The sequence below is a fragment of the Leiobunum rupestre genome, chromosome 6 (genome assembly GCF_980474605.1).
Source record: "Leiobunum rupestre chromosome 6, qqLeiRupe1.1.hap1, whole genome shotgun sequence".
In the NCBI taxonomy this organism is placed as follows: domain Eukaryota; kingdom Metazoa; phylum Arthropoda; class Arachnida; order Opiliones; family Sclerosomatidae; genus Leiobunum; species Leiobunum rupestre.
This window is the reverse complement of record NC_143389.1, coordinates 35558593-35574957: the sequence shown is the minus strand read 5'-3', so window position 1 is coordinate 35574957 and position 16365 is coordinate 35558593.

Genomic DNA, 16365 nt, shown 5'->3' with positions numbered 1-16365 from the left:
AGCGTAACTCTGGGTTTAAACAAGCTTACCATGGAATTTAATTTCGAGCGATAGTGTAACAATGGCTAAATTCAAATTTAATTTTTCTTAACATTAGTCCTTATTTTTAATAATTTGGTTCCCATTTTACCTTATTTTTATCAATCATTTTTTCTCTGTTAAGACTATTCATGGACGAAGAATCTAAGGGGTCTCACTGTTTCTGATATTTTGCAATGGTAGACGTGGTCTAAATAGGAAGGCTTACTGAGATACGTCAGCTGCTTTGAAGAATTCTGTTCATCTATCACTACGAGGGACTTAGACGACAGTACTCGCGAGAAAGATAGATTACGCTTAATTCATTAAATTTTTAATTTTGGAAATGAAATATATTCCAGTGAATTTGATTAAAAAACCTCAGCCATATGTGGCTTACTTGTTATTTTTACTTAACACAATGGTTAATTACCATTACTTGAACCTTTAAAGAAATAATTTCAAAAATAAAAGATCTAAAACTTACTAAGCCTAATCACTTAACCGATAACAACGGCGCCATTTTGTCAAAATTGAACGTGAACCATCGACAAACTGCTAGGATGTAGTTTGTCGATGATTGAGCGCTCCAGCCAATGGACCAAGAATCTAAGGGGACTCACTGCTCAGACTTTAAAAAGCACGGAAAATCACGGATAATTTTAGTTCAATGTGGATAAACTTGGCGTAGCTGAAGACGATTTCCGGCGTAGTTAATAATAAAGAATAAAATAATAATTTATAATATCGATGTGTTTTCAAAATATAAATAGTGTTATTCGTTTTAGTGAAATTACCATAGATCTAGCATAAAAGTGAGTGCTTAAAACCAAAAGTGACGAAATTTTAGACTCGTGTGCATGGCTATTGAGCTTTACGGAACGATTTTCTACAGGGCAGTAGAGGGCTAGTCGTAATGATAACCATTTCGAAATATGGCCTTTCTAAAATGGATATGACTAAACGAATGACCTGTAGAATAGCCGCCCAGACGTCTGAGTGGGCTGATGCCGTAGCGGTTCGATTCCGCAGTCATAAAAGATCGCGTGAATAGAGTTATTATGGAACAAAAAAATGTTATGACTAGTTGATTGTCGAATAGCCACAATTCTCGTCAATATGCGAGGGTACCCGAGCATTTCTCATATATATATATATATATATATATATATATATATTCATCATATTTATATGGGTCAGGAATAAAGCGGGACTACCGACGCTGTCCTTTATTCAAAACAGCGAAAAGTGTAGACTCTAAAAATAGGTCACATTCATCAAAGCCTCATAGAACGCTTACTGGAAAGACGAGGACTTGGAACGCTTAGATCACGCTGTCTAGTTTGCTTGACGAAACGCCAACAAAGCGTGGTGGAAGGCTAGACGTCCTAATCGCGACCGCTTAACCTCTCTAATTATAAACCCGTAACTCTTTCTCTCAACTATCGCTCAATGTCGCCGTCTCTTCACCGAGTCTTTACAAATAATTGTCGATTGTGAAATGGATCGTCCTCAATTTAAAACGCATTTAGATAAGATTTGAAAGGTATTTACGCGCGTGAAATTAAAGCCATAAGATCGACCTCTGCTCTTGCCCAGAGGATAAAATGGGTTATGTCGCGGTAAACACCCGATTACAAGGACTTTAAAATGTTGCGTATTTAACTAGAGTACAAGGGCGTATCCAGGATTTTATTTCAGGGGGGGTTTTGAGGGAAAATTTCAAGGGGGGGATGCTGACGGAAGTTTTACTGATATTTATTAGCCCCCCCCCCCCCCGGTCATCAGCATTTCGGGGGGGTTTGAACCCCCAAACCCCCCCCTTAAATACGCCCTTGCTAGAGTATATAAGTTAATCAAAGCTTGACTTACGTTACAAAGCGAACTCAGAAATTGAGCGGTTTTGTGTACCAATTTTTGAACTCAGAAATCCGAAATTGATTTCGAGATTTAAGAATTGATTTTCGATAAACATTTGATATTAGATAATTGATTTTCGCGAATGTTTTAAGATAAATGAATTGATTTAGATAAAAGACTTGATTTTCGAGAATGTTTTGAGATTAAAGACTTGATTATCGAAAATGTTTTGAGATTAAAGACTTGATTATCGAAAATGTTTTGAGATTAAAGAATTGATTTTCGAGAATTTTTTGAGATTAAAGAATTGATTTTCGAGAATGTTTTGAGATTAAAGACTTGATTATCGAAAATGTTTTGAGATTAAAGACTTGATTATCGAAAATGTTTTGAGATTAAAGAATTGATTGTCGATAATATTTTGAGATTAAATAATTGATTGTTGAGAATGTTTTAAGACTAAAGAATTAATTGTTGAGAATGTTTTGAGATTAAAGAATTGTTTTTCGAGAATGTTTTGAGATTAAAGAATTGTTTTTCGAGAATGTTTTGAGATTAAAGAATTGATTTTCGAGAATGTTTTGAGATCAAAGAATTGATTGTCGAGAATATTTTGAGATTAAATAATAGCTCTTTCTATAATATAATATATACGCATACATGTATAAAAAGTGTTATTTTTTGGAGCGCGCGCTTCCTAATATTTCCGTGTAGAGGGTCTCTTGCGTTTTCGCGCGAGCTCAACAAAAACAAAAATAAGCGCGCGCTCTCTAACTTTAACTGCACGATGAATCTAACGTAATCACGTGACCTCTCGTATTTTATTTAAAGAGCTATTGATTTTTGAGAATGTTTTGAGACTAAAGAACTGTTTTTCGAGAATGTTTTGAGATTAAAGAATTGATTTTCGAGAAGGTTTTGAGATCAAAGAATTGATTTTCGAGAATGTTTTGAGATTAAAAAATTGATTTTCGAGAATTTTATTTGTGATTTTCCATATTATTTCAAGATTTCTATAATTTTTTTCTTTTGTAAAAAGTACTGCATTTTTATGGAATCCGTAAAGCACATTGCAAACCTCGACGTGTTCGTGTGTATAATATTTCTAAGAATACAAATTTCAATTTAACGAAACACAATTTATTCTAAATCAATGGCAATTTTTATACAATGAAATTGTCTAAACATTTCAATTTAACGAAATAATTATTGAAACAAAATTTATTCTAAATCAAATGCAATTTGTATACCGTGAAATCGTTTATTATTTTTAAATAACAATTAAATTGTCTAAACATTTCAATTTAACGAAATTATTATAGAAACATAATTTATTCTAAATCAAAGGCAATTTTTTACTGTGAAATCGTTCATTATTTTAAATAACAATTAAATTTTCATTTTAGCGAGATTTGTACAGAACTCCCTGGCTGCTAAATCTTCTAGTAAATCTTCTTATTAAGTTAAGTACCACAGACCCCGACAGTCGCTTTTACAAAATAGTTTTTTTTTGCCACCAGGGTAGGGGTTCTCATGCCCTCTGACGAGTAACCTTCGGTTCAAGCGGATAAAATAATTAGGACAGCCTCCCTCCCGCCGTTCTCCGGCGTTATCCGCGAGCAGAGTAATGATTATTTGAATATACAAGGGCGCTGAGGGGCCAGGATGACAGTGTCGCATACATGCCCCGTTCGCTTTTCCATCATTTTAACCGTTCCGAGGGAGATAGAACGAAACCACACACGATGACAAAGATTGAAGCCTCTTCGCCCGCGCTGTACTTTTTATCGAATTTAATTGTCATTCGCCAAAGAGATTATATTTTACGGGCCATAAAACTAGAAGGCATAAAAAATAGAGGCTCGAATCATCATCAACTCCGTTGTATAACGCGAATCTCGCTCTTGGTAAATTGATTTTCTTGAATGTGGCAGCGTTGTCGGAGTCAGTTCGCCAGTGATATCGGGTAACGAAATCACATCCTCGGGACTCGAAATCGTTTAGAGCGCTTCTGTTCCGAGTTTTACAGCTCCCTTTATCCTTATCGATTTAAGGCGGGGTTTTTTTTTTGTTCAATTTTTTCCGCGCATCTGACGTTTAAATGGGAAGAAACCGTTTATTAGTTTAGTGTTTTGAATTCGTGCTCGGAAAACCACGGGTGGTCTGAATAGTTAATTTCATTCTACAGATTGTCTTCCCTAGTTTTTAGCCGTTTAATAAATTGCCAGTTTGCGTGGTCATCTTAATTTTTTGACCTTTTAATAAATTACCAGTTTGTGTCGGATTAATTTAACCTTTTAATGTGACCATATGTAACATAATCACTCATAAGTATGCCATAAAAGTATTTTCGTTAATATGACGTAAATTACGTCACTTACAATTCCGTGACGAAATACGCGTCATCAACTTTACTGATTGGAAACTGAAGTTAGTGAGAATTCCTCGCGCGTTTCTGGCTTTGCCCATGTCAAGTTTAGCTCGTGTCTCGCGATCACGAGATTTTGTTTCCTTGGTAACCTTTTCAATAGCGCAAGGATTATAAGCATTTTTGCATTTTTGGGTCCGCTTAATGTATGTTCCGCGTGAAACAAGGTCTCATTGAATTTTTTTCAATGTAAATGTTATACAGAGGCATACTTATGAGTAATTATGTTACATATGATGTGACAGTATGTATAGTTAAAGTATTTTACGAAACGTCATCCCCAAAAGTAGATTATATTAAATAAAGTGAAAATAAACCATATTTTTTCAACCATTTTGTTGAAAATTACACTCAACAACAAATACCTTTTAAAAAAAATTTAAAATTGAGAAACATTTCACGAAATATTGGTCCAAAATTCAAATAAAATTCTGACTAAAATTTTATTTTCTTTTAAACGTTTGCCAAAATTAATTTCGGACACTTAAAATTTAAATAATTTTTTAATTACCCTTCTCAATATATTTTCGTTAACTTATATTCGTCAAAGTGACACTAATTATATTATCTGATGAATCGAAGCAAAAGTCACGTTCTGGTCTACGAATAAATTCCCGCTTTTCAAGCTCCTTAATTATATTCTCGATAAATAATTTAATTTTATCTCGTTAAGTATACCTTCTGAGAGACAATAAGACGTTGGGCCTCTTCCTCGCGGTAATAATGAATGGGAAACTAATAATCGTCTCCGTGGCGGGTTTGAAACTTGCCAAGGCCACAGCCACCACACCGCGGATACTAGTTTATCGATTGACTACAGGGTCCATTCAACCCTTTTTGGGCAAAGAGGGAATCTCGAGAGAAGGGGCTACAGTTTCCGTGGCTCCCCTCCTCGTTCCCACTTCACACACTCACAATCAAGATCTCCCGATATGGAAACGACCAAAAATGTATAATTGTCTTTTTTGGGAAAGAATAGCTTTGGCAAGCAGTGATGGGCACCGCTCCTCTTATTGCGAGCGCTTTTGTTATTATGAGCGAAATTGAGCTGCAATTTTTTTTTTAAATGAGCGCGAAGCAAAAATGAGAGGAGTGCCAATTTTACCGCTCAAAAAAGACCGAAAAGAGAAGAGCGCCAATTTTTTCAGCTCAAAAAAGAGTGATAAGAGAGAAGCGCCGATTTTACCGCTCAAAAAAGAGCGAAAAGAGAGAAACACCGATTTTACCGCTCAAATAAAAAGAGCGAAAAGAGAAGACCGCCGATTTTACCACTCAAAAAAGAGCAAAGAGGAGCGCCGATTTTCCGCTCAAAAAAGAGCGAAAAGAGAAGACCGCCGATTTTACCACTCAAAAAAGAGCAGAGAGGAGCACCGATTTTTCCGATAAAAAAAAGAGCGAAAAGAGAGGACTGCCGATTTTACCACTCAAAAAAGAGCAAAGAGAGAGGACCACCGATTTTTCCGCTCAAAAAAGAGCGAAAAGAGAGGACCGCCGATTTTACCACTCAAAAAAAGAGCTAAAAGAGAGGGGCGCCGATTTTACTGCTCACAAATGCGAGAGCGTGAACGGATATTAGGCTGGCGAGTGCGATCAGTGAATGAGCTGAGCGGCTCTTTGACGAAAATGCCCAACGCTGTTGGCAAGGGCTAATTACTTTACCGATGTTCTTTTTAACTATACCTTCATGGCCAAAGGTTCAGCTTGAGCCTCCAATCAGAAATTCGTCAAAGAATGGCAAAAAATATGTACAATTTAAGAAGTATGTAAACAGTGGCGTAAATTACGACCCCGCAGGGCTCCCAAAAACTTAAAGGTCCCAATATATTCTGAGTAAAAAATATTTTTGGAAAACAATTTTCTGGAAATAAAAAATTCTGAAAATAAAAATATTCTGGAAAAACAATTTATGGAAAAAAAATATTTTAGAAAAAATAATCCCATGATAAGAGAGGCCTCAAAACAAGTTTCGCGGGCAGTCCCCGAGCCCCAAAGTTACTTATTGCTCGGTTTAAATGTAGTACAGTCAAGCCTACATCTAACTGGGAGTTTACACGGTAATCCCCTCCCTTTTGTCTACGTCACAGAATAGAAGTAGTATTTCAAATGTTTTCGAGTGTCCAGTAGATCTGAGAAATTATAACCATAAGGAAAAGTGGTGAACGCTAATTTTCACGATTGGTTTTAAAGAAAAATGTAGATATAACAAAATTTTATCAACACTAAAGCCCAGTTCACTCTATACAATTAAATGGGCCACTTAACTGTATCCAACTAATTGTAAATAAGAAAAATGTGTAGTGTGAACAGAAAAAGTGGGAACAATTGTTATAATTTGTCTGTTCACACTTACCAATTTTCTAGCTTACAATTAGTTGGATACAGTTAAGTAGCTGAAATAATTGTATAACTTGAACTGGGCTTTATACTATGTATTTGAAAACACATTTTCAACCACAATAATAAATAATCTAAGTGGTCCCTAGCGAACCAACATTGAAGCCAACGAATATCATCTTGGAAATAAATTTTTCAAGTCAGTGGCGTAGCTAGGATTTTAGTACGTGGGGAGGCAAAATTTACTAAAACAAATGCATTAGGACGTTTGTTGATACAACCACACATTGGAATTACTTATAATTATACGCGGTCATAGGTTTCCATAGACTCGGAAATTATCAACTTTAACTTCTAATATCTCATAACTTAGATGTAAATTTAAAATTTGGGTTCCCCTTCAACCCAGGTCCTCGATTCAAAGTGTAATTCAAATCAGTTAACGTTTTTACAAATATTTTCGCCATTTGAACCGGTGATAAAAAAGCTAAGCTTCAATATAATAAAGATGTTAAGAAAAACCTTCTAGAAGTTTGAAGGGTAACTTCGCGATGCATTGACAGCACTGCTATTAAGTAAGCTTGGGGAAACGTCTCCGAAGCACTGTAAAAGCTAAGGTCTTCCCTCCATAAAAACAAGCGTTTAACCTCTCTAACAGGCCATAACAGATACTAAATAAATTCGACTTTATGAGATTATAAAATTTGTTACGAGTTTGAAAATAACCTAATAACACATTTCCCGAAAGTTCTATATTACTTAGCTCAGTGGTTTGAAATTTTAAAAAAAGGTGTCGCTTCGATTGGAAAATGCATTGTCAGCCTTTAAATATCCTACTACCACGTGTTATTTTCAAATACACTCATCAGTGTAGCAACCAGGGGGGCAATGGGACAACGTCCTCCCCTAAATTTTCTACTAGGGGATAGCACCTGTCCCCCCCCTGAAATATTGTAAATTTGTTTTTCCAACCATTTTGTTAAGATAAATTGGTCGTTTAAAACTTTTAACAACCAAGTAATAGCGAATTCAAATTCAACTTTCGATTTTTGGTCAAATTGAAGTAAAATTCAACTTTCGATTTTTGGTCAAATTGAAGTAAAATTCAACTTTCGATTTTTGGTCAAATTGAAGTAAAATTCAACTTTCGATTTTCGGTCAAATTGAAGTAAAATTCAACTTTCGATTTTTGGTCAAAATGAAGTAAAATTGAACTTTCGATTTTTGGTCAAATTGAAGTAAAATTCAACTTTCGATTTTTTTCAAAATGAAGTAAAATTTAGAAAGATTTGTCCACTTTTATGTGCAAAGTACCCCCTAACTCAAAAACGTTCCTACACCCCTGAATACACTCAAAGGCTACTGCTAATATTATAGTCTTGTAGAGATAACATGAGCGTGAAATCCCCTCAATTTGCCGGCCATCTTCGTAAATATTAAAGATCACTTGTTTTTGGTCGTAAGAGAGCGCCAAAGAAGGGAGTAAACAGAGATAATGGTTGCCAGTTCCAATCTCACGCTCGAGCGGATAATTCTTCCTGAATGAATGTTGGGGGGTGTCTTGACCGCGGTCAAATGGAACAGCGGGCGTTCCTCTTTTTCTCACCATCTTCATCCTCAATCCCATCTTCTTCCCCTTTCTTCCCGGATTTCTCCCCTATTTCTCCTTCTAACACATTTCGGAACAGAGAGTATCTCCGCTTCTCTCTAGCTCTCTTTCTCGGCCTCTTTCTTTTGGGAAGTGCGTGATGTATCGCTGTTGGAAAAATAGCTTCATCCTCATCGATTTAAAATGAAAAAGAAAGAAGAGTGCTGGAAGATGCTGCGAGGATCGGCGCGGAGGGGAAGCAACTATAAAGGACATTGCCCCCTTCCCTCTCTTAACCTTGGGGCACTTTTCTCTCTCAATTCCTTCGATCCCTTTTTTTACCTACATCCACCGACTTCTAGAGAGGTATGGCATTACGTTACTTCCGCCGTTCAAACATCCGTTAGATTCTCTGGCTTTCGAAAAACTTCTTAAAAATCTAATTTAGTATGATTTTTTTTGAGAGGTGTTATAATATTTTTATCTGAAGCAGTTCGTCTAACAAAGCGAAGTATTTGAAGAAAGTAAAAGTTTTATGATCTAATTAACTTTCATATTTAAACTCATTAACAGGTTTCCTAAATAAACGTCTTTTGCAAATGAAAATTTTTTATACAGGGAGTTTCAAAAGGTTATGCAAAAAGGTTAAGGAGTTGTAGGGTGTGAGTTGAGAAGTATGTCTGTTTTCCCCATTTTCCTACGATGAGTTAGAAGAGTGCCAGAGAGCTTCAAAGTGTGAGGTAACCAGCGTAAAACAAGTAAAGTTAAACAGTATTTAGAGTCCCTGCTGCTTGGTTTTGCGCTTGTTGCAGCCTACTTCCAGGGGCTAGTAGGCCACACTTTGAAGCTCTCTGTCCCTCTTTTAACTCATCGTAGGAGTATGGGGGAAAAACCGGCATACTTATCAACTCATCCCCTACAACTCCATAAAGTTTTTGCATAACCTTTTGAAACCCCCTGTACGTACAAACCTATTTTTATTTCTAAATACTTCTCTCCCCCACATTAAGGTTTACTTAAAATATTTCCAACCTACCCTTTTTGACAGATGTCACTTTTAAATCACAACAGTTTATCCAAAGTTTAGATGATAAAATTTCCAAGAAAACGAGAATATTTGCGTTCGAGTATAATCGAGTCCTTTATCTCCTTTTAGAACACAAAATGGCCGCCGACGTACCACTTTCAATCAGGGCGCACTTTCATTAAAAAAAATATGCGGTAACATTCCGTTTTCTTAGAATCCGAGTACAGCCTTAAAGGAATAAACCGTCTCTTCTTCGAGCCGACAAATACTTCCGCTCGAGTTTTGCAGCCAAAAAATGGTTGAAAGGACACGGTTGGAAACCCTTTCGGGTGTGGTTCGTAAACCCGCGCGTATACTTCGCGTAAACGTTTCAGGTGGCTCTTTACATCGGACCCTGAGGGACTAAGAGTCTAGAGCCACCATTGCCTTCGCGACTTCAGCGACGCGGACACTCTTTAGCGGGCTCTTCCGAGGAAGGAAGTCAGAAGGGAAACTTTTGGCACTCGCGCTACTTTCAGTCCCTCCAGCTTTTTTAGGATTTTTTTCTTCACTGTTTAAAGACGAGAAGTATAAATAAAATGAGAGGCCTCGTCACTTGATAGTTCATCGGTGGTCGCGTCTGGGGTTTGTTAGCGTCAACGCTCAACACTCGGTGACTCTTCGATGGGCTGCGCAGAGGCGGCAGTCAAAACAAAGAGGGGCCCTTTATATTTTTAGGAAACTTCATCATCTCTCTCTTGCGCTTTCTGGTACTTCTGTAGCGCCCCCCTCGACAAGAATTATTAGTTCTCTCGCGTCACTGACAAATTAACTTCCTAGACGCGACTCGCCGCTTCTGTAATCCGACCTAACTTTACCCAAGACGTTACCAAAGTAATTAATGAAGACCGGATGTCAACCCCGAACGATGAGTTTCTTTTTGTCTCGTTGTTTGGAACGCGCTTTGAAACGTGTACGCGTACGCGTAATGACATTTCTAAGCCGATTTTTTCTTCCAGAGAGATTAAGCAAACCCGTGGTGGAAATTTTAACGCGAACTTCTAATAGTTTCTCCACGTACGCGTACACAAGGTTTGGAGTACATTAACAGCTAAGCCACCCTCGAAAACGTGAACGGGGGAATTTAATAATAATAATAATAATAATAATAATAATCAGCTAGGCTAATACACAAAGTACCACCTTAGGCCTAAGTCATCAAGCGACTTTTAAAGCCAATAATTTATATGTGGCCGGGTTACAACGCGTAGGAGAGTGGTGGAAAGCCCTTCATGCCACGCGAGCCAACAGCTCCCTATACACTAACTATTACCGTTAACCTCTACAAGTTTTATGAAAAGGGGAAACCGAAGAACTCGGGGGAAAACCCTTTCAATCAGTGGGGAGAGAACTGGCAAACTCTACGCGGAAGGAGTTGTTCCAAGTTTTCACTCAGTGCCATAAGTTGGGATCGAACCCGGCTCCTTTTGCCGCGAGGCGAAAGTGCTAACCACTCTCTTTCAAGTTCCCCGTCCAAGTTAAGCCATCTATTCTAATACTTCGAATTTACTTTATGAAGTACGATGGTAGAGGTTTCATACGGGTCGTACCTCTATGTCCTCTTGTAAGCGGGAAAGTGGAAACTAGTAAACAAGTAGATTCCGGTGGGGCTGCCGTGTAGGGGAGTTGAAGTTTGTTTATGGAAGATCTAGGAGGTGATATTTGTTGAATATAGCTTTGAAAAGCGGCTGCAAAAGGGGGAAATTTTCCCCCTCTCATAAAAGTGCCGACTGTTAATGAGCGCAACTTTCCCATTTGATAAACAAATTCGCCTTCGTCGTTGCTCGAGTAAACTGATCTTCGCAATTTCCTTTTTGGCCCTCTTTGAAAACACCTCCACAAAGAGGCGTTTGTTTTCAAATTCGAAACTTTACGTGAAATTACGCTGTAGAGGTAGCAAGGTAAAGGAATTCTATTCAAATATACGCTATGAATGGTAATTAATTTCCAAGTACGTACTAATGCTTTAAAATATATCAGAAAATTACAAAATTATATCAAGCCGCATATTCGTCGTTTCTTATTTGAGTTAGACAATATTATTAAATTTATAATTATCCAAATAATTATTTTAATAGTGCTCGTAATTAGTTTTGGGATATTGGATGATAAGTATGACCTCGTACGCGTAATTGTTGTCCTTGGGAAGGCTAAGTAAACGTTGGCAGACGTCATTTTTAAAGGAACCAATGAGATCACGGGCTGATTTGTTCTTTTTTAGTTGGAAGGAGCTCACGGCTTGAGCGTGAGAGGAATTGCAGGAACAACCAAGCCCGTAGCCAAGATTTTTCAGTTTAGGGGGCCCGACAAATTCCTTATGGGGCACCCTTAAAAATCAATTTCTTTCGTAAGACCTTTAATATTAGCTTAAAGGGCCACACTGGCGTTTGACATTGGAACACGTGATTTAAATAAATATAAATTTAATTTAAATAAAAGGTAAATCAAAAAGCTGTATATTGAGTTACTTGATTATTCTCGTGCTAGACGATAGCTAAACTAAATTAGTGTAAACTTAAAACTCGACACAAGTAGGTGTGTCGAGTTATAATGGTGGAAGTGATATTAATATAGTAAAGCAAGGTACTCGAAAGTTCAGAAAGTAAATAATATAGTTTGGACATAAGTCTATAATATTGTTCCATAAGTTTGTCACTTTGGGGAATATTTTACTGAGAGCTAGTAACGGAGTGACGTCCTCACAAGAGAAAAATATTTCCCTAGCGAGGCGCTGTGAAAGGCTACGTGTGACGCGGAAGCAAGCGGACGCAAAATGGCGACGAAGCCCGTAATGCAGTCGGGCAAGTGAAAAGCTCTCGGTAAAACCTTTGCATGTAAAGAATTTGAAGTGTAACTTATGTAACAATATTATACACTTTTGGTGATACTTGTGACCAAAATTTAAATTTTTCACAATAGCTCTCAGTAAAACTTTTCGTTAAGAAGTGTCACACATATGTAACAATAATACACTTATGATATTATTTACTGATTTTGTTTACTAACTTTGATATTTTGGTAGGGGCACAATGATATTTTTAAGGGGGCACAGACTTTTTGAGGGGGCACTCTCAAGTTGTTTTGAGGAAGTACAAATTATTTTTGAGAGGGCCGGGCCCCCTCGCTGGCTATGGGCCCGGGAGCAACATAGTAATTATTCCTAAATAATATAATTTATAACTCGGCATAAAAGCCGTTTTCATTTGTAATATCTAGTTTGTTTAATAATAAGTCAAGCTATCTTGGCAATGGTACGAAGACTCCCCCAAGTTCTGGGAAACTTTTCTTAATCTCAGTAGCGTAGACGAATCCGTTCGGTGTAGTGCCAAGGTTGAGAGTATATAAGAAATTATCCCTCCCGCCGTAGTTTATGACATCACGGCCGCTAACTTTTCCTTCCTGTCTTCTACTCTCTTTGAAGATTTTTAAACTTCTCCGCAGCCAGTCTCTCTTTCATCTTTGTCTCTACCTCTTGAAGCACGCACGCCGAATCTTGGAAAAGTGAAAGTTTTCTTAGAAGCCGAGAGAAAAAAATAATTTATACCGAGAAAACATTTTTTTTCTCCCAAATGACTTCTTCTTGTCAACTTGACAGATTTTGGCTTTTGCCTTACGTCTTGCAAAATTAAATTTATCAGGAATTATCGGGCTTTTGGTTTCGTACTCTTACGCGATATAATAATAATCAGGAACCACCATAGGACAAAGTCAGCTAGAGTTTTTAATGCCATTAATTCAAGTGGCCGAGTTACAATCAGGGTTTTTTTAGTTGTCAGCCTGACTAGTGAGACTACTATCGCAATTTATATTAGTAGTCACTGACTAGTGGGGGTAAAAATGGGGGAATAAAAAGGACCGTGAACATTTTGTTTAACCCGTCAGAATTAACATAGGAATTTATCATCACTTGTGTTAAATGATGTGATTTGGTTTTTAAAATGGAATTGATGAATGCTGAATTTATAATTTATTCCATATTCGCCATTTTTTATGAATATTTAGATAACTTTTTCACTAGTCAAATTAACTAGTGAGCCCCCAGATTTCGATTAATTATAGTAGTCAGAGCATTTATATTAGTAGTCAAAAGCCGTGACTAGTGCCTTATGCCAACCCTGGTTACAATGCGTAGGGCAGGGCCTAAAATAATGGACAGTTTTGGTCAGTTCTAAAATCGGATTTGGGCAGTGCTATTTATCGTGAATTTATTTACTAAGTTACTAATTTACAGCCCTTTTTTCTCTCATAATTTTCTTAAAATATTCGTCATTGAAATTATGTTTTGGGGGTTTAATTTAGTTTGGCAGTTCTAAAAAAATCCTTATTTTAACCCCGGGGGTAGGAGAGTAGTGGAAAGCCCTTCATTCCACGCGAGTCAACAGCTCCCTACACTCACTATATTAATAAGTTTTAATGGGAAGGGGAAACCGAAGATCTCGAGAGGAAATACCTTAAACCAAGGGAGAGATACCTCGCACACTCAACGTAGGAGTTGTTCCGGGTTTTCACCCAGTGCTCCAAGCAGGGGTCGAAACCTGCTCCTCTCACTGCAACCATCCCGCCTTCAAATACCAGGAGAAAAAGGTGTATCATGATCATCTCGTTATTTTCCAATCTTTTAGCGTCGTGTTTTTGTTGATTTAGTCCCTGGGACTTAGGGACTTTCGTGCTCGTCGCGAGTTAATCATAGATTTTTCGCCATATATTAGGTAAGTCACTGCAGCAATACTAACAATCATATACGAAAGCAACATTTTTTCTTTATTTTCAACGGTTGTAGTTATACGTTGATGGAGTAGAAAGGAAACTTTCGCCGATTATCGCAACTACGTGACCTACCCGTTCTTTACGTACCGTTTAAATAGATGTTTACGTTAGGAATTCGCCCTAAACGTCGGCGTCTCCTTACGCTCTCCATTTGGCGTTTTCTCTGAACTTTATTATTAACCTCGAAGAAAAGAAGGCGCTTTCAATCTTTTCCGCTACCCGCCGCCACCGCCACGGGGCGCTCCTGTCGCTTCTCTCTCCCTCATTCTTATCTATTTTCGGCGTGTTTCTCCCACGTCTATTTGTCTATTTGTCTATTTAATATCTCTCGACGCGGAGGGATACTACGCTCGTCTGGTATACACGACCCATTGTTTTATTCAATTCACTCGTAATTCCCTGCAAAAGAATGCGTCGCTTCCTACAAGGAATACGTCTGTTTTACGTAACCCGTCGTAACTTATTTTTATTAAATTCCCCGAGATGATGATTTTTTGTTTACTTCGCTGTTTTATCTTAATAAGTTACATAAGAGCCATAAGTATGACACTTCCTATTCACCCAACACTCATGTTTTTAATGATAGTTTGTTTCGCCAAGAGCGTTTTGGGGGTTTAAACCCACCAGAAATGTATGGGCGTACAAATTGATATCATGCAAGTCTGAAGGGTGTTGCAAATGGCACAATTTAAACGGAATATAACCCGCAAAGCAATCTTTATGGAAGATCCCTTCAATTTTTTTAATTTCCCTGTACAGTGGCGCCAAACATTTTTAAAGCCAAAGGCAAGAGCGGCCAGAGCTCCAAACGTTGGTGCTCCACACCAAATACCTGAGGTTATATTCCCTTCAACCCCATGCACCTGGTACGCCATTCGTCTCGCCAATGACCACGTGAATATAACCTGGTTATGAACTGAGAACGTTACGCTAATCGTTATCAGTCTTTGGAAGCTCTGCAGGAATTTTAACGGAGTAACCAGGGCTTACTGAAAATTGAAACGCTTTTAAAAGTAAAAACAATGCCTACTTTCTAAATATTTTGATGAATTATTGGATCGAAATATAAAATGTATCATTGTTAACACTCGCTTCGCTTTTAAAGGTAATTATTTTCCAATTTGAATCCTAAACGCGTTTTATTAAAAGGGAAGAAACTTCCGATTATTCAATCACTCTGTCACAGTTTATCATTAAAGAATTCAGTGTCATACTTATTGTCGGTATGTTACTTATGACTGTGCAAAATTCTTCCTTTAAATAGCGCTTTTCACGGCGCGACTTATTCCCTTAAAAGAGCGATTTTCAATTGTCTCTCTGTAAGCATCTTTAGTTGGCTTTCCAGCTTCTGATAATGAAGAAATTTGCCGTGATCCAGAAAGATTGCTAGTTACATAATCGCCAGGCGATGGGCCCTCTTTGTAAAATGGCTTTGGCTTTTGGGAAAATGTTCTTTCCGTCGTTTATTCCCTACGAGTCAATTTCACTAGATGGGAAATGGCAGTCTTGGAAAACGGCCGCTTTAAAACTCTTCTTTACTACGAAAGAGGACGGTAAAAGTTCTCCAATTTCATTCAAATTGCTCGCTGCAGCGCCGCTCGTGGCGCGATCCTTGGTAATTTCCCGAAAATGTAGCCGGGAAAACGACTCTGGTATATTTACTTTAAAAGGTCTTGTGTCGTAAACATTGTCGTTGTTAAAATCGCTTTTATTGGGCTAAAGTTTCGGAGGTGTAATATACACTATCTTTGGAACTCTCGCGTTCAAAGTTTCAAGATAAGTCTGCCAAAATATGGGCGTTGTAGCAATATATAATAGAGAGATTAAGTCAAGTTAAGTACTGGGCTTTGCTAATTTGGCGACGCTCTCAAAGATAGTTATCGTTAATTGGACGAGAGGTCTGACATTTGCCAATTTTGCGTACGGGATTTTGAATATCAAAGTGATTTTCAGAAATCAGAAATTTATTTTGAGATATCAGAGCACAATTTTCGTGTTGATTTCTAGTTTATAGGCTGATTTATGGATTTTGCGAGGGGCTAACCACTCTTAGAAAGTCTGTACACCGATTACGCGGAGTGATCAGCCCCTCGGGATTTTGCAACTGATTTCCCCGCAGTTTTCGGGATTTTCAAGTTGATTTAAAAATTTTGCAATTGAGTTTCCCCCAGATTTCGTGATTTTCAAGTTGATTCCAAGATTTCTAAAATATTTTTTTTTTATTGAGTGTACGGGATTTGTACGAATTTCGTATCCCTCATCTTTGATCATATTTCAAACCCTGAAAATTAGGGGTCAATCAAG